This window comes from Alexandromys fortis, unplaced genomic scaffold (genome assembly GCF_014885135.2).
Source record: "Alexandromys fortis isolate MF-2015 unplaced genomic scaffold, M_Fortis_MF-2015_v1.1 scaffold_43, whole genome shotgun sequence".
Taxonomy (NCBI): Eukaryota; Metazoa; Chordata; class Mammalia; order Rodentia; family Cricetidae; genus Alexandromys; species Alexandromys fortis.
In genome coordinates this window covers 10,261,169-10,281,883 of record NW_026067928.1, presented here as the reverse complement: position 1 = coordinate 10,281,883, position 20,715 = coordinate 10,261,169, and the positions used below count along the sequence as shown (strand labels likewise).

At 34.8% G+C, this 20,715-nt stretch overlaps 1 pseudogene; it reads right to left on the bottom strand.

Annotated features, from left to right (window-relative positions):
* Positions 1-1,330: 1,330 nt before the first annotated feature.
* LOC126503129 (60S ribosomal protein L15-like) lies at positions 1,331-1,985 on the bottom strand (annotated as a pseudogene).
* Positions 1,986-20,715: the final 18,730 nt, after the last annotated feature.

Below are 20,715 nucleotides of genomic sequence, written 5' to 3'. Positions count from 1 at the left end.
AATTAATATGTAGTAGTTAGCCAATAAGAATCTAGAGCTAATGGGCCAAGCAGTGATTTAATTAATACAGTTACTGTGTGATTATTTTGGGGCTGAGAATCTGGGAATGAAACAAGCAGCCCTTCTAACAACATATAGCAGAACATCATTAGGACTCATTTTATTGCTATGTTTGTTTGTTCTAAAGAACAGTAGTACTGGATTTTACCCCATGTCCCTACACTATCTAATTGAAAGCTCTTGGTCACACATACGGTGTCAGATATGACTTAAAGGAAATAAATCATTGGCTGGTTATTCCCACAAGCTTTGTGCCAATATTGTACTACCATATCTTGCAGTCATGACCCCCATTGTAGGTCAAAGGATTTGTGGATGGCTTGTGTTTACTTTTCTCCTTTGCTGTCTTTCTTAGTAGATCAAAGATGCTAGCCTGTAGGTGTAAGGTTTTTTTGTAGGAATGAGCTGGATGTCTTCATTTCCAACGAGTTACATAGGTGCTGTCCTTAGCAATGGTGCCTTACTGTCAGCTTGTGTACAACAAAATTAGTCTTGGCAATAGCCTGAGTAGTTTGGTGTTTCTTATGGGACCCTTGTGACCATAAAGAAGACAAGATTTCTGAGTCATGGATATTAAAATGGGCCCTTAAGTGACATGAGGAATTGTCAATCAGACAACTAAAGGAAGAATTTCCTGCTAATCTTTCCATTTTGCTTTTATTTGTAGTAGACAGTGAACAAAAAGGCAATAAGAAATAATCAAGTTAAGAAGCAAATCTTGCATTAATTTGAAAAATTTCCAAGAAAGGTTATCCAAGGTAACCCTTGACTGTTACTGCATCAGTTTTCTGAGCAACGCGTACTCCAACCCTGAAAAACGTGTGCTTTGATGCTCCCAAGTTTCCTACCTTTCACTCTACCCTGGCTCTCTGCCAGCAGACAATTCATAACTCTTCCTGACATTTATTTTAAAATGTTCCCTTGTCTGCTGGTACACTTGCTGACCTATGACTCAAACTTGAAGTTAGAAAGATCAAATTACACTGCTCATTTTTGTCTGGCTGAAGTCTTCATCTCTTAGCATAATATGTCAAATTAGGAAGGTACTCTTTTATAAGTAAGAAGAGATAAAGAAAAAAAGAGGATACCTTCCCAGGCACAATTTTTTTTTCCATTTTAACTAGAAACATGCTAATTATTTGTCTCTCTCATTACACTGTACAGAATTTTTAATTATAACATATATTATAAAAAGCATTATATATAATGATGTTTATATATATATATATATATATATATATATGCTTATACACATGAAAGGAATTTAATATTATATAGCAGTTTTGCTTCCTTTTTGGACGGTCCTAAATTGTTTATTGGGTATGAATTCTACAAACATTACGTGTATTAGCGGTAGGTAACGGCAGAGCTGCAGAGTGTTGCGCCTTCTCCAGGCTGCACGGTGAGAGCCACCAATAGTGTGGTGGAACTTGTGGCCCTTTCCAAGGCCACGGCTCTTGCGGCCTGCACATGTCAGCTCACGCATCTCTCTGTGCTTGTAGACCGGTTTGGTGATCCATTGGGTGTCAGGGTTTTCTCTGATAGCTTTATGGAATGGATCGACGAGGATAACCTCAAAAAATTTATATGTGGAATCTTCCCCAACGCAGTAAGAATTCAGCACTCTCAGAGCCCCACAGTGGCATCCAGCTCTCTCCTCAGCAACAGACTGAAGGCTTCGGACAAACTTTAGCTGGTTCACACCATGATGGACAGGCTTGCCATAGGTCTTACCCTTGGGGACCAGGCGTTTGCAGCCACCACTGCAGACATGAATCCTGTATATGACGTAACCTTGCTTGGCCTCTGTGCTTTGTCGGGCCGGACAGCTGGCAGTACTGCCAGCAGCGGACGCTCAGCAGAATGCGCATCACTTCCGACTGCTTCTTCTGCAACAGCTCCTGGATGTACTTGTATGCGCCCATCTTGGCTCACCTGATGGCTGCCGCCAGAGGAAAGGAGCAGTTTTGCTTTTTAAGAGTTATTTAGTATCTATTACTCACTGGAAATAAAATACTTTATAATTAAAATATTTAGGAATTATACCCTAGTAAAGAAAATTTAACTTCTCAGTTTTATATTTTTCCTTCCATAAGATGTGTTATTTATGAAAAATGTTAATTTACCAATGGAACTATATTAATATTTATTTTCAATAAGCAAATTGTACTTCATTATGGAAAAGCTTTGTTTTATTTCCCCTACTTGAAATTCCTGCTATGTGTACAATAATTGCTAAAAAAAAAATTGCAGTTATTCTACAATACAAAATGTTATGTTTTATGTTATATAATGGGATTTTCTTAAAGCTAATTTACTATTTCCATCTATTGTTGCAACAAATATTCACAAAACACTTTGCAGCATCCTGGCACTGAACGCAGGACTGTGACTTATGAATATGCTAATGAGATTGCATTCAACACTGGCAGAAATTCAGGACTCAAATACAATTATTGTCCTGGCAGTCCTCAGTGCTATCACACCAACCCTGACAAGGAAAATTTAAGTCAATTAATATAAGATATAGCTTTTGAATTGCAATGTGGAACATGATCAACATCACTACAACGTAGCAATTACGATACGTTAGTTACTAAAATAATTTTTTCATTAATATTAGAATACTCGACAGAAATTTCTAGCAGTAGTTTTCATGTGTTAGTATTATTAAGTTTCTGAAAGTTCATTTCCTCTACACTATTTGTTCTAATAGTAACTCCTAGAATGATTTCATTCCTTGTTTCAAAGCAGCCTTGGATACCAGAAGCTTTTCTCAGCCATTTGCACACCCTGTTCTTACTGGCGAACCAAATGTTTAATGGAATCACTGTAGAGTTACATTTGGTTCAAATTTCAAAGCAGTGCTTTCCTCAGATGTGATAGCATGTCCTTAGTTTTTCAGTTACTGCAGAACAAATTGACTTCGTGTAAACCTCTTGATTATGCAGTGTCGGACAGTTCTTTCAAACGTAAACCATATCAGTATTCAGGCCTTTGCTAAAAACTGTCTCCTCTTTGGTTGCCATGAAACAAAGGAGGGGCAAACTGAAGAGTGGTCTGCCTAAAGTCAAACAGTCATGAAACCAAAGCATTCTCCTCCATCATGGGAATTTCATAAGATGCCTAACTTTTCCCTATGTGATTTCTAGGGAGTTGTTGTTATTGCTGTTACCTTTAAATCTTCATATGTTTATTCATAACTTTAGTTGTTTCTCCACTGTCCAACAGATTATTGACTTGTCTATACAAAAACAATAAAGTCAGTGTTAACACCTGGTAACTTACTTAGACTTCTCTTCTGCCTTAGTGTTGACACATAAAATCATCATCCAAATCTGAAACCAGTTGTTTTTGAAGCAGTATTAATAAAAATTAAGAATGCATATATCTTGGCTATAATGAATTTATTCTGTCTGGCATTACTAGATAGAAAAGTTACAGCATATTCTAATATAAGTAAAACTTTAGAGTAATGTTTAGTGATATATGTATTTGAAACTTATCATTCTGAATATATTAATAGAAAATAATTTATAATTCTAACTTTTGTCATGCTAATTTCAATTAATGATTTCTAAATAAACCAATCACTAATAATATTATAGTGTGCACATTAGCCAAGTTTTTGTTTGTTTGTTTTATCAAAGGCCATTCACAAGGACATTTATTACTAGGGAGACATTTCCAAATTCAGGGACCATTGTAAGAAATACGCTGTTGGTCCCACATGTCTTTCTATATCATTCGTGATTCTACAAGTTTTCAAGGAAACTGTTGACATGCTTATCAGTAGTTCTAAATATGTACAAGGTATGGTAATAGGTTTCATTCCATCAATAGGTTATTTCTAATGGGTTTTTCTTTCCTTCTTTTTTTTTTTCTGTTGTCTTTTTATTTTTTTCTTTTCAGACAGAATTTCTCTGTAGCTTTGATGCCTGTACTAGAACTAGCTGTTGTAAACCAGGCTGGCCTCAAACTCAGAGATAGACTTTCCTCTGCCTCAGATAGGCATGTGCCACCATCGCCTATCTATTTCTGAAGGTTTTGGGAAAGGAAATAATTACTGTAATCTTTAGAAGCTAATACAAAAGCAAAAGAACACTTGTGATGTGCAGCACATGACCGTAGCAGTGTTTATTGTCTGCTCTCATTCACGCTGAACATAGCATTGGTGACAGTATAGTGGACTGGTCATTAGTTATTTGGAAGTAAAGTCAGTATTAAATGTTTGAAAACAACAGTCATGAATGTGAAAGTCTCATATTACAATCCTAGATAATCAATAGGTAATTGCAAATTTTACTACAATTTTAAAGTTCAGATGAGTTATAGTTAAAGAGGGCATTGAGACCAAAAAAATCTCACCTATTTTGTTTTCTAAAAGAAATCTAAACTGACCAAGGAAAATAGTTCATCTGAAAATCATCAAGGTTATCAGTACATGCAATTGGGAATATTCTCAGTATGTGTGTTTCTTCCTCTCTGGCCTTCCAGAATTGGTTTATGAACAACCTTATGACATTCACCACTTACAGACTTTTTTTACACTCAAGACCTTCTGTGCACTCCATGAATTCTTGTAAATTAGAAATGAACATAGTTAGTACCAATTTATAACTAAAAATGTGGTTAAATGAAGTTCAGAAAATCAAATGTTTGCTATGAAAGAGAACTAAATTCAATCTAACTATGTTTTGCCCAATTCTGTCATTCCTTTAGCACCATCTTCAATGCTTGTTTCATTATCCTGTTCAGTCATGTTGTGTAATTTATTATCTTAATTTGAAAACAAAAAACACTGAAGTTTTTCTTCTTTAGCTCATTATAGTAAAAATTATTTTTGACTTGAAAGATATAAACTCAATTTACTTTTATCACCACCAAATTTGCATCTGTCATATTTTAATTATATATAAAATGGTAGTGATATATGGAAAAACATATCTGCAGATTCCAGGGACATTTGCTTCTTGAGAATTTATGAATGCATGCATAGTTATTTCTTTAATCTGCCTCGTTTTCATTATTTTTAATCCCATTTTGAATTGGGCATGTAGCATTTGGCAAGCATTTCATCCATGACTGAGAGCCTGAACCTTTAAACACTGCTTATTACGAGGCTGAGTTTAGTCTTTAATAGGTTAATAATGCTGTCCTATTATGTTTGGCACATATGACAGTAAGATTTCTCATAATTTTCAAGGGATTAGTTCCTTAAGAAGTCAATTATTTGGCTCTTTACTTCTCTTTTTCATTAAACTTTCCAACTGCTGCACAGTGGCACAACAGGGTCTTTGTCCACTGCTTAGAGGAACCATTTGTCAATTGTTTTGCTTCAAGGACTGCCTCCTTTGTCTGTGTTCTTCCACAGATCCAGAAAGTACCTCAACAAAGAATAAAACTAAAAGAAAAAAAATGCAATTTTTATTCCTTGAGAATTTCATTACAGATGGAAAAGTTTTCTAACTGTGTATTTCAAAACGTACTTAATTGAGAACTAAAGGAAAATTCATTCTGCAGTTACACTGGGACAGAGAGAAAGAGACACTTAAAAATAGAATGTTCTGAGAAAGAAAAAAACGAGCTGTCTTCTGGCTCTGGTAAAATGACAGTATTCGACAGGAGGCAAAAATGAAAGAGGAACAGAGAACTTCCAGCTTAATATCTGATAAAATCAGGTTAGAAATAGGATGCTCTTCTGAGTTTAGTAAAAACCAAAAGGTATTTTTGATGTTATGTAAACTAATCATTGCCTTTCATGGGTGAAAAAAAATTGCATCCTGGAGAAATAAATTAAGTATTTGCTCATCCTTTAGAACAAGTGTCAACGAACCACAAGGTTAGACTAAGGTATAACTAAGGTTAGTGTTGTGGCAAGTGGCTGAACATGGTAACACAGCATTACTTTTGTTGTTCAGTTAATTTTTGTTTGTGATGAGCTAATGCCTCACTGGCTGTTACATACAATGATGTAGTTATAGCTATCCATTCCTACGTACATAAGGTTGAAGGAGGTAATCTTCTATAAATTTTTTATCTACACTCTTTCACAGTCTCCAGGTCTCTAGTGAATTTGTTACTTGTGAATAAATTTATAAGAGATTTATAAAAGGTTTAAAAATTTTCCTTTCATATGGGATGCTAAAAAATTCTTAAAACAAAACCCTGCCTAATCCCTGTTTTGAGTTATTTGTTCTTTTTCTTTTCTATCTTTGGTTCAATCACAAATGATGGTTATTAAGGGTTGTGTTTTAACGTGTGGCTCATTTCTCAGCTTCAGTTCCAGAATGGTGTAGTTGAAGGTGCAGCATATAAACTTTAGCATATTTACTACGTGTCCATTTAAAGATAAACCATTTGCTTCTCCATGAATTAATAAGAACTATCTTACTTAGAAATAGCACATGGAGTTTGAAAAACTGGATTGCAAAAAAAAAAAAATACTTGTACAGGAAGCATGCAATGCTATACATGTTGGAAATGTATTTCAAAAAACAGTGAATGGTCCCCAGAAGAAATAAAGCATTTCCTACTTGTTGAGAAATGTATTGGGCGATGCTTCTTTTGGTGTTTACTCTTTATATAAATTAATTTTCTTCCTGAATTTGTTCTTTAGTAGATCCAGGAGAATGTGAATGACTAACATGAGCCGACATGTTCAAAGAAGCTAGAAAAACCATTCTGAGAATAGAGAGAAACTTTTCCTAACAAAACAAAACAGTTTGTTGAAAATATAATTAACCTTGCATCTCTCTCTTCTTTGACTACACTGCAAACATATTTTCCTTTGGGAAAATATCCCTTTTTATATTCAGTGCTGAAAGATTGTGCTGTTCTCAGGGTATGGCTACATTGAGGGACAGTAACTTCAGGGTCCCCTCCTTATGTTTGTTTAGTGATGTCTGTCTTCACAGAGGGAAGAACCCACAATCTGTGGGGCAGTGGAAAATGTTATTCAGGAACTTCAAGTTTCTTGATATCTGTGCATGAAATGTCAGTAAGGCCAACTTACATTCTGTGTCAAACATACTATGTATGTTTCCATAGAATCAAATGCACTGAGTGATCCTCATATGCATTAAATATTTGCGTGATATTTTTCTAATTTTACTCCACTCATTGTTTCTCAGAATATTCATATTGAGGAATTTATAATTTTTACAATAAAAACATTATATATAATTATGAACCATAGAGGTAATTTATGCTTATACTTAATAACTGTCACTGTAATAAATTCATGTTGAATAGGAAACTTAAAATAATTCATTGAATGATGTCATCAGTGTTCCTTTATACATGGAGGCTACAATGCAGAAGTATTGGGTGATGTTTTCAAGTTGATTTTTCTGAACTTTGGGATTTCTTGGGAGTTTGTATAGAGACAAGAGAGGGTAGCTGGGAAGAACTAGAGGAAAAATAGAAAGGGGATGATGTAATTCTATCTCAAATAAAAACATACAACATAATGAAAGAATAAAAGAGTGGTTTAGGCCCCTTCTCAGCTACTCCTAAATAGCATATATCTACCCATGTCTATTATCTATGACAGTTTGCATAGGATTTTACTTGTAATATGAATAGCTTAACTCTGCAAACACATGTGAATACCATAGACAAAGGTAATTTTTCAAGGGCACTTAGTAAGAAAAATAGTGATATTAAATTATAGATATTTTATATGTAGGCTGCTCCAGCACATATCCTCAGAAGGATTTACTGAGAAAGTTACTTTGAACAGTATGACACATACATTTAGGTCAACCTCTCTGTGAGGCAGCATAATAATTAGTGAATCAATGAACAGGAAACTAGATTTCTGTTCCAGGTGAAAAGGAATGTGTGAACATATATGTGCACACACTTTTACGCTCTTAAACAAGCATAGAACAGGGGAAAACATCAAAAACACAGAAGAGAGAACCTGTCCTACTTTATTTTCCAGATACTGAGATAGCTGGGTGAAAAGGAGCTGACTGCTAATGAGAAATTTCTTGTCCTAAGATTAATCATTGTCTTGTCATTAGCTCCATTTTGAGACTTATTGGAAACCTTCTATACTTACCTAAACGGAAACAAATAAAAATAGTATCATAAAGGCCTACATATAGACATAACTTCCAATTTTCTAATTTCATTCTATGTCTTTTAAAATATACAGTTAATCAAAATATTTTAGAATACTATTGCTATTTATTTGACTAAAACTGGTACAGATAATCTCTAAACCAACGTTCAATCACTTTTTTATTTAAAAAGTAGTCAGTTATTTAATTGCTTAAAGTTTTTACTTTATTTCACCCCCCTTGTGTTATGGTGTGTGTGTGTCTCTGTGTGTGTGTGTGTGTAGTCAGTAAAGGTTTTTATTTTTATGAACACCAGACATTCTTGATTTTGTTTGCACTATTTTGGTAAGAATGCCCCTAGAGGGGAAGGGCCTTGGTCATGCCTTGAAGTAAAGCTTCAGACTTTGTTGACTCTGCATGGGAAGCCTTACCTGTTCTGAGCAGTGGGTGGGGTATTGGGGGTGCGGGGAAAGGTGGAGGTAGTGGGAGGAGGGGAGGGGCTGGGATAGCTATATAAAATGGGAAAAATGTTTAAAAAAATCTTACTAAAATTTTTTTATCTGAAAAAAAAAATACCCATATGCAATGTACAATTGAAAAAAAAAACTGGGGTGAAGTCAGACAAGCCCCGATTCTTCATTGGTTGTATGAAAACAGTTTTAAAAAAAAATCAGCAAGTGAGCAAGTGGTAGAATGATGTTCCGTGACGATGTAATGATTAATGGTTTATTGTGATAAGAAGGAAACTGAAAATTCTGAGGAGTACTGAGTGAAATAGCACACTATTTCAATAATGGATCTGCTTCTTAGTATAACTGTCAATTAGTAAAGCAAATTGGAATGCCCAAAATAGTACACAATAAATCGAGCTTGTGCGTATTCCTATCTCTATAATCTGTATTTTGTCAAATCAGCCCCTCCTTAATGTTTTCTGCATCAAGCCAGAAATATTTGGAGTGTTTGAAAATTCCAATCACTCTTCCCCAACACTGTGGCATCTCACCAAACTATACCACTGTTTTACTGTCCCTCTTCGTTTTTCAGATGCTCGCTTTAATGTCAGGTCATTGTTACAAACCATGGATTGAATTCTTTCTCAATACATTTTGCTTTGTTTGCTTTATTTTTTTTTTCCCTCTTTCACTTGCCTTTTTAAAGGGTGGATGTTAAAACTATGACTTCTATTAATTCAGTTTCTCACCCGCAACTACTCTCGTGGTTAGATAATAAACAAAAACAACAGATGCTCATGACTACTAATAAATTTACATTAAATGCCTGTAACAGAGGTTGAGAATGCCCCTTAATATTGCATTTCATTTTTCTGCTGCACACGCTCTGTCATTCTCCCTGGCCATAAATCATCATCTTCTCGCCAATCCTCAGGCACAGTTGATAACCTTTAGCATTTTATTGGCAACCCCAATTTGTTCTGCATATCAACTCCCCCATCAGTACCTTTAACAATGTGCGCTTTTCCTTTACCCTGTTGCTATAAATAACCCATTCAGGCTTGATGGCTGTTTTATACAATGATGTTCATAATGTGACTCTGCCTTTAATCTATCACCCTGGTGTGTTTACCTCGAGCATTCCTCATTATCTCTTTGTCCTTTACAACATTACTCTTTTGGTATAACATATGCTGAAATTTATTCAACCTTAAAACGTCCCTCTTATGCCCCCAATTATCTCTCTTTCTCTGTTATCCTCCCTTCCCTGCCAGAACAACACTGTGAAAGAATTTTTCCTGACTTAATCACTCCTTCCCTCCTTGCCCTACTCTCTCTCTTAAACCCATCTCAGTCATATTTTTATTGCCCTTTATAATGAACTATCTCCTAATAAAGACATTAATGGCATCTGTAAGCATTTGCGCTAATCCTTCCACAAATGGTCTGCATTTGTGGACACTCCTATAAACAATTTCTTCTTTTTCTTATTTTCTTAGTGAGTTTGTGTGGGAGGACTGGTAATTCAGTACACTGTAAGCAGGTAATAGATTATTATTAAATATACAGGGAAAATACTGACACTTGGTCTCCATTTGACTTTTCCCTTTACCCAAATTGTTCATTCTTCCAACTGTGTGACTGTGTTTCTGACATATATATGACTCCCAGTCACTTATATAAATACTGATAGCCATGATAACCCTTGCCAAGTGTCCTTATACAGATATATATATATATATTTTCCATATCTTATTATAAATAATTCACTAAATGGTATACTGATTATCTTTTGGTTTCTTGGTGGGAGGATAATCCATCTACTCCAATTTGTAAGACGTATGGATAACTAGTGTATTTTGTTAGATCCTGTACATAGGAGAGATTTGCTTTTTATAGATATCTGTTTATTAGATACAAAAAATCAATAATAACATATTTTCTTTTTAGTGTGCTAATTTAGACTTTAATGATGTTTAAACTAATGCTAACATTTTCTTTAAGCAGTATTTACCTTATCTTTACTTTTTGTTTTGATCTTTTTAGAAATCTATTTTACTGTTTTTATTGCACTATACACTTTTCTCCACTTTCCTCCCTCCCTTCTTCCCTCCTCTTCTACCCTTCCCTATGATGGCCACACTCCCAATTTACTCAGTAGATATTGTCTTTTTCTCATTCCTATGAAGATCCATGTATGTTTCTCTTATGGTCTTTGTTATCTAGGTCTTCCCTACATTGAATAATAGATTGTTCTATATTCTTTTTAAAATAAAACCATATCAAATATTTAAATTGTACACTTAAAAATGGACCTCCTTTAGTTAGCAAGTAATTTATGTAATCGGCACCATAAGATCAGTTTAGTATTTATTTTACTTCTTTCTGAGTCATATGATGGCATTTGGCTATTTTACTTCTTACGGCAACACCAGTACACCTCTTCATTACTGCAGAAGGCAATTATGCTGAATTATTTTATGTATAAATCATGTGCCCAGATACTGCTGCTAGTGACATTTTAATGTCTTTTTTTTTTCAGGTAGTACTTTCAAGTAATTGGGTCCACATTTTTCAAGGATAATAATAAACTATGTTACTCATTTCTTAGTTAATGACGTTGAGTTTTTAAGAAGATAAGTATCAAATAATAAAATATTTCTTGACTGATGGAGGTAATTCAATAAGTAGTAAATTAACTGTTTTGTGATAAATTATAATCCTTTAGGTTCATGTTTATTCATCTGTCAGGAAACATATTTCCCTGAAATAATTTTGAGATATGTTATGTTTCAATGAGCAAATTAGAATGAAATATTGTAAACTTTTGGTAGATATTTTATTACTGATAAAAATATTTTTCTTTAGTAATTAGACCATTTAAATAATCATAATAAACTAGTAGTTTGGTAATTTATAATATAAATAAATAAATTTATAAATAAGAAATTTCTTTCTCACAATTCTGTTGTCTAAGAAATTCAAAATCAAAGACAAGTCAAATTGAATTCATTCATTCTTGATAATTAAACATCCAATTTACTTCTAGAAGCCAAATATAACAGATTTTATTACCTTGGTATGTACAAATGGATCTATCTATCTATCTATCTATCTATCTATCTATCTATCCATCCATCTGTCATCTTTCTAAGGATTGGTCTACCTTAATCCTTTCTCCAATATGCCCCATGCTCCTTTGCAATCCTCTCAATATTGATCTTGATTTTGTTGTTGCTCTTGGTTTTCTGTTTGTTTGTGTTTTTTGTTGTTGTTATTGTTGTTGTTGTTGTTGTTGTTTTTCAAGACAGGGTTTCTCTGTATAGCTCTGGTTGTCCTGCAACTTACTTTGTAGACCAGACTAACCTCAGATTCAGAGATTTGCCTGCCTCTGGCTCCCCAACACTGGGATTAAGGTCATGTGCCACCATGCCTTGTTACTTTTGTTTTTAAGAAGAGGTATCTCTGTGCAGCTCAGAATGGCCTTGAAGTCTTAATCTCCTTCCTTAGTTTTACCAGTGCTGGAATTGCAAGAATGAAGTACCATGTTTCCTTTCTGATTCAATTTCAAGCACGTTTGCGGCACATTGTTTATGTTGTTTCACATCCTGCTTGATGCTCTAGCATTATGTTGTGAAAATAGTTCCCCTATGATATACAAAATGGTCCTTAGTTTTTTAATGAGGTTGGGCATATTTTTCAAGTGATGATATGTGTGATTTACTTAATGCTCCACAAAAGCATCTTGCTTCCAACATTTTCTGTAACCGGAAGGTAGCATAACATTAATCTTACATGGTAAATGAATATTCAATGAAACATATTTTCAAATGCAATCACTGCATTCAAAGGAATGTCATTTATTATAATGTGAGTAAATACTTCTACAAATTGTCCACAGAGAATGATTCTATTTTTAGCAAAGCATGGAGTTGTTGTTTCACACATATGCTTCTTTAGGGAGCGTACAAACATAATTGAAGTATACTTTAATGGCTTGCCAGATTGGAAATACAAAGATAGACAGGATCAGGAGAATAGATTTTTCTCTCCTGAATGTGAACACTTCTTTGAAAACCTAGGATTAAATTTCACAGCTGTTAGCACCAGAATCATGGCAGAGACATATTAGGCTCCTGGTGATAGTCATCATCATGAATTGAAGAAAATATAAAGCTGATTAAAATCTTGTTAAACTTCAGGAGATAAAATTCTGCAATACCAATTTCATAAAAACACAGAACATTAAAACTAAATATGGCACATCATACATGTTGAGAGGTCAGAATACCCCTGAGATACAGATATATACTGACATCTTAATTACAGCTACCAGTGTTATCTGACAGCAGTTCTTGACAGCATAGACTAAGGAGAGGGATTCCTAGTGAATATATGTCCCTGTCAGACCTGAAAATCTCCCAGACATTGTCAGAGCAGGCTCTTAGTAATTATTAGAAGACTCTCTTCTGAACTAGATTAATTGTAGAGAAGCAGGTTGGGAATACAACATGTCTGTAGTCAGTGATTTAACTTAACTGGTTGTGAAAGAGATGTCCCCTTAGGTGTATTGCCTTCTTAAAGCATGCGGTCTTCAGATGGTAATACTACTAATATTGTAGAGATTTATCTTATACCATATGTATAGTATAAAATAATAGAGAATTTTGTGTATGTGAATGAGCATATACATACATAGATGATGACAGATAGACAGATGGATGTATAGGCAGATTATAGAAGGACAGACAGAGAGACAGATGCACAGATACATACTAACACACACATTCTGCTTTGCTTCTGTTTTACTATTTTCTACTAGGTATAGAAAATATACTTGATCTTACCTCTTAATCAAAAATTGATTTCATAACTGTATTTTATTGACATAAACTAACAAGGAATTTAAAAAGATTAATGAAGTGTTTTGTTTTGCTATACTGACTGCTATGTGTCAGTCCATGTTTCTGTGGCAAAAGTTTTGATTCTTTACTAGGATATCCTATTGCACTAAGAAACCATGTGACCCTGGCTTAGACATCAGAAGAATTTGTAAGTCACTTGTTACAAGGAAAGGTATATATAGATGTTATTTTATGATATATTAATTTAGCCTCTGTATTAATGATATCCATTTGGAAAATACTTCAACTATTTGTTTTATTTCTATATTAACATATAGACTCTAGTTAAAGTTTTTATATCCAAGAATCTAAGCTAATATATTAAGACTACAACATAAAACACCAAATGAAGGTTAAACTCACATAAACATACACTTTTTCTTCTATACTAAATGTTTGGACTCTTGTCTGGTGATAGTGGCTCAGGCCTTTAACCCCAGCACTCAAGAAGCAGGAGTAGTTGGATCTCAGTGAGTTTGAGGTGAGCCTGCTCTACAAGACCAGGACAGCTAGGGCTGTTACACAGAGAAAATCTGTCTCAAAAAGCCAAAAAAAAGTTTGGACTCATCAATTATATATATATATATATATACACATATATATACATATATATGTATATATATGTATATATATTAGAATAATATATTAGAATCAAAAATTGATATATATGGAGTATAAATTGCCTTGTAGTTACTTATATACTTTTTACCAATTGATTATTCTTGTTTATAGGAAAATGAAAGAAACTGGATGCTCTGGCTCCTTTATCTTCCTATTTCTCTGTGTGAGAATCTCAGCAGTACGAGCATGAGAATCTCAGCCACATTACTATACCTCATGTTAAGTAATGGAGAAAGTCTTGTGCAGCTGTAGTATGAAGAAAAGTAAATATTAATAGCACTGCTTGGGAATAATAAAAGAAATAGACTACAAATAATGCTTTAATCTTGATGTAGTTAACTATGGATGATAAGATTTGTTATATAACATTCTCCCCATGTCACATCCTTAGAATCAGTACTTACTGATTTATTTCTTCACGGCAGCATACAGAGAACTTTTACTATCATCAGTGCATTAGTGATGCCACAGTTGAAATGTGGAAATTTTTAGCAACATTTCAAAGAAGCTGCAAATTCATAAGAAGCATTTGGTATTTGTAGCACATAGTATAGCTTCAGTTTCTGGCTGTGCGAGATGTGTGGTGCCATATTCTAAAGTCTTCTTCATCGCTGGGAACTTGGGGGACTTGTCTACAAAAGTTTCTTCTGTACATCCTAGCTTAAAATTCATGTCTATTTTATGAAATAATTTTGTGTGGAGACATGACTCGTTAAGAACTTCTGATTTTACTCACATAATAAAATGCCACCTGAATCATAATGGCTTTTGATGACCATTCAGTATAAAGAGTAAAAGGATCGGCTCAGATGTTTTCAGTAAAAGGTGAACATTTCACTTGAAATAAAAAAAGAAATGTCATATCAAAAGAGGAATAGATCTACACTAGCATCTTTATATTTTATATGGGGGCAGAGATTAGAGAAAACTGATCATTTTGTCTTTTCTGCCTATTAGCAGTCCATTCTTTGGAGGTTTAGCAGAACATGAGCTCCACCAAGGGTTCTGGCTATCAGTGGGCTTCCCTGGTAGTCTGTAGACACTTGATCAGCAGTAGACCATGGACAGAGGTGGCCTGGCCCACCTTAAACAGAAAAAAATAAACAAAAAATAACAATATCGAAAACAAACAACAAAAAGAGAACAAGGTATAAGGGACTTCAGGACAGTGACTCCAAACAGAAAACTCTGCAACTTTAGCTTTATAAGAAGGGCACTCAATAGCTCAGTCTTTGGAGAACTCAAATAATATTCAGTGCCTCAAGCACTGATCCCCACTGAAGTAACTACTAAGGTAATGGATAAACTAGGGTTGAATGGAAGCAGATAGAACCCTAGCTGAAAATCCTATTGTAAGAAGAGTTTTGTTGGTGGTGCTGATGTTTTGTTTGTTTGTGTTTATTTTGCAGTGATTGTGATTCCTTGAGCTAAGGAATCTGATCCTATGTTTTCTAAAGATGAGTGATGCACTAAAGACAGAAAAGACATAGACAATAGGTTGGATGGAGGGAAATGTAAGTAAGAGAAATTAGTAATATGATAGATATGAACCCAATGAGCTTTCAAGGCTACCAGGGCTAGATTTAATTGATGACAAAGATTAAGGCTGAGGGAAGAGAAAAAGAATCGTGGGCAGAACTGCCCTCAGTCAGCCCACTGCCAACTGTGCAGAAAGGTACAATTGCTGCCAGATTTCCTTTGTGGAAAGGAGTTCTGAGTCAGGGTTTCCGAACACTCTCTGTCAGGCACAGGATATGCAGACAACTCCAACTGGGGCTAACAACTACATTCTGACATTCAGTAAAGCAAGGGTGTGGGCAAGTCATAGCAGGGTTTAATACTACATTGTTGGTAGAAAAGGCAAGTAATCAGGGTAGGAAAACCATTGACAAATGTGGACAATCTCACAGGAAAGAAGGCATTAATTTATAGAATTCAGATCATCACCTGACTCAAGCATAAAGTGACATGCACCAATAATCCCAAAATTTAGGAGACGGAGACAGGGGCAAGAGGATTAGGCATTAAGAATTCAGGATCATCCTGGAAGAGAATAAACATACATACTTAGTTTGACATCATGTTTCTTTAGCAAAACTGTAGAAACCTATGACCTCTTGAGCCCTGGCTTTTTAACCACCTCTACAGTGTTATGCATCCAGCCATACCTGTCTTGCCAGTCTGGCAAGAATGACATTGTTTGGTCTGATTGATTGCTTTGTAGTTAAATTGTTGATGATATTTCTCTGCCAGTAGCATTATGGAAAGAAGTTAGCAGGGAGGAAGCTCAAGTTCTAATTTAAAATTTTCAAAGTATAAGGCACCTTCAGCAATAGGATTTGCCATATTTCCTGGTGAGTATTTAAGAGTAAAGGCTAATGTTTGCATTTTTGAAGGGACTTCTGGGGGGCATTCCTGACCAATAAGTCACAGGAATGTATCTCTTCTCTGGCTGGCACTGTGATTCTGGGAGCGACAATATCCATTAACACAGGGCATCTCTATCTAAACTTTATAAAATTATGTTTTGTTCTTAATCTAAAAAGGTATATATTCATATTAATTTTCATGTGTCCTTAGTTTTGCTTTATACTTTCTGGCATTTTCATAGTGTTATGAGGGAAAACAAATAGTCAATCCAATATTTGCTATTTGAAAAAAATAAGTTGTAAAGGAAATATTTTCAATTAAAGTAGAGAACAGCAGTCATCTTGTAATGTTTTCCGTTGGTTCCATCTCTTACTTGGATATAGGTATATTTCATGTTTAGAGAAGAGGTCTTTCCAGAATGTAAAAGGTCTTTCTTTGAACTTCCGTTTCGCTTATGAAATGGTGAATAATAGCATTAAGTAAGCCAAACAATAGCATGAACATCAGGAAAAGTTTTCTGGAAGCAAGATTTACACAGCAATAAAAATTACTCAGTCCCATCATTGAGAATGTTTATTATTATTATTATTATTTATTATTATTATTATTATAAAACCGCAGAGCACAGGAAGCTGTATGAATCACTTATGTACAATATTAGTGTATGCAAATTCATTTCTCTTCACAGTAGTTTGCATTAGATGCCTACCAAATTGAACCTCCTCCTCCTCCTCTACTTTGAGGCAATTTTAAGAAGCTTACCACTTGCCACGGACCGGCTCAGGGGAGCCACTCAGACCATGGGAGAAGCAGGGTCTTGTTAACAGGAAGGCACAAGTTCGGCGAATGACAGACAGACACAACACACAAGAGAGTGGTTGGAATCTGCTGCGATTTTACTGAATTCATGTTTTCATTATATAGTAAACAAAGAACAAATCAGAAGGTCATGTATCATTGGTTGGCACAGTATGAAAGCTTCTTTTAGTCACATCAGCAATATTTAAGAAAAGTATATTAGCAGGAACAGGTGTTAGACATAAAGCATCCTTAGAAGAGGAAATCTTGTCCTTGGAAATGTAAACCTCAGGCACGTGGTTTCATCTTATGAACAGAAAGTTTCTGTCTCATTATCGCTACCATGGCCCTTCCTCTTCCTAACCCTTTATTTCATCTAGTGACCAAATATACCTAATCAGTTCTCTGCACCTGTTGAACTATACTTTTTAGTACCTTCTTATGCAGCAGACATCATGGGGGTTGGGATCTAGCAAGCCTATCCATAAAGTTGAAAGTATAATATAACAGTCTTTGTCCATCAACATTAACCCATCTATTCCCTTGCTCATCATACACCCTGTGTATGACAAAGGTTCTGCTGTAGTCTTATACATTCCCATACTGTGCTTCCTTATCCCAGAGCTGTTTCTGAAAAGAATGATCCTTGTCTTGTATATATATAGAATATCATTATTATAAAAGAGATTGTGCAAAGCTCATATCCCGCAAAGCCAGCTAATTGAGAAACCTGTCTATGCCTCAGCTGTGGCTAATACCAGGCTGTCTGCCATTGACCTCCAGGAAGCCTAGTCCCATGGGACACGTAGCTCCCGTCCGGCATAATGACATATGTCATGTCACACAGATGACACTGGAGTTGGTGTGGCAACCACTAACTGAATTAGATTGTCTTTAAAATAGTGTGAGATCATATCCAGAGGACTGTCAGGAGAAGTGATGAGTGCCTTTCGATAATGAAAAGGGTGAGAAGCACGCTAGCTACCTTCTGGGAACTGGTGAAGCTACCATGCTTCATCTTCACAGAAAATGGAGACCATTACAGAAAATAGCAATTAGAAGATATGCAGAGATGAATAGAACATGGGGATCCCAGCCCCAACAGATACATCTACATCATGGCTCCTGCTTTTATGGCTCGGGGAATATCATGCAAGAGATGACAGGAGGATTGTATGAGCCAGAATACCAGAAATCCTTCTGTGAACATTATCTCATAGAATTTTGTTGCACACCAAAATCTAAAAAAAATATCAATATCAACAAAGATTTCAACATGGAAGAGGAACATTGTTACAGGGTCCCATGCCTAGAAAATGAGCCACCTGGAACTACTGATTCCTGGGAGAAGGTGAATTAGCCTCTATTGGGGATGAGCTCCCATTACTTATGGCCTTCCTTGGTGCCATATACACACAAACAACAGAAATAGAGTCAGCAAGCTATTTATATGCATTTGTGCATACACACCTATATGTGCATATATAACATATTACTAAAATTTTACAGACATAATTAAAGAAAAAGAGGCTATCAGCTTGAGAATAGGCAGACACAGACAAGGTTCTATGGGGAGCAGCTGGAAGGAACAAGGAAAAGGGATAGTGAGGAAAGGGAGGTGGGAAGTAACAATTGAAATTTTATTAAAAGCATTTAAAATAAGATAAATAAAAACTGTTTTCATACAAAATAAATAAAAAACATAATTTTGAGAAAATGCAAATTGGTACAAAGAGGAAAACTCTCATGATAATAAGAGTGCTTTCATGGACTATGGACACTGTTTATAAATATCTGCACTGCTATTACACCAGTAGCTGCTTCATTATGTACATTTGCTTGCTCAAGATGACATGTTTAGACCTTGAACACAGTAGCTACATTTCAGCAATGGTGGAACTCCAGTCAAAATCAATGTTCTAATTTTTCTGTCACATCAAACTCTTGACAATGTGATTAAATTGTTTGGGTACCCACGTTACACAAAGGACCTCTAACATACTTGGGTAGCAATTGGAATAGCATCAAGAAACTTGAATGAGCCTATTTAAACAGAAAAACAACAGAATAAAATTGGCAGGAAACAAATTAAATTTACTTGGAAGGTAAAGAGCTACATAGGTTTATCATCAAAAATCTTTTTAAAGAGACTTCACCAATGATGATCTATTAAACAAGTTGAATGGTCTTCTGTAATTGTTCTTCTATAAGTGATATGCCACTGTGTCTCAGGATATAGATAATTCTATTCTATTTAATGAAAAATTATAAGTAGGTATAATTTAAATACTCTAAATGTATCTATGAAATATTTTGCTATCATGGATATTTATCATACGCCGATGCTTTCAATATTTAGGTGAAAATATATGACATTGTTAAAGAAAATATAATTCTCACTCAAAATTTTAAATACTAGAAAATAGTTTTAAGTCATAATTTTTTCTTATATATATTTACATGGAGTGAAATATTTGGATGTGATTTTCTTTGTATGAGAATGGCTCATTTTTCTAATATTGATATATATCTGTTTGTTGAAATGACTGTTCCTTTCTTTTCTTTCACTTCAACAAGGGTGTAGCTGATTACAATAGCCATAAAAAACAGGTCATAAATTATTACAGTGTATTCTGACATTTCTGCAGAGTTGACATTGCACTCTGCAGAATATCCATTGCTCCAGAATTGTCTCGGCTGTACAAGTGACAAACTGCATAGAAATTGTGTTCCTTAAATGTGCTTCTCACTGATAGTATCAGCAATATGGCACTCCTAAAATCATTTAAATTCCTACCTCACAAATGAGCTCAGACATCCTCAGCTTATGAAAAATATTGTCATACTTCTAGAGAAGATATAGGGAGAGAGTAATCATTTTATATTAAGCATGAAATTGACAAAGAATAAGCTTAGTTAATAATAGTAATGATAATAATGTCAATTATGATGATGATAAAGCCTTGGTGAGCCAGCTTGGGTTACAAGTCAGGCTCTGTCTCAAAGCAAACAACACATAAGCAAATGAATAATTCTAGAGACTTTACAGGTGCCTAATCAATTTATGATTTTTTTAGAGTAAGTCTAGAGTAAAATGAACAAATAAGATGTGATAATTCTAAGATGAGCAGAAAAATCTGAAATAAGAACAGGAATATAATTTCATATTTTCTCATATATTTTAGAAATAACAAACTTAACCTGGTGAAATTTTATGAGCAAAGGTAGTCAGGGGAAAAATCTTGAAAGTCCTCCGTGAGCACTGAACAACGAAGACCTTTTCAGTGCAGTACTTGAGCAGTGTAACAGAGGACTCCGGGTAATGTTCAAGTCACAGAGAAGGAACAAGTGGAAAGGTACAAATTACAGTGTCTTTTTGTGACCGAAAAAATGTTAAGTTCTCTAGAGGAATAAATGAGGAAAAGGAAACAACTACTTAAA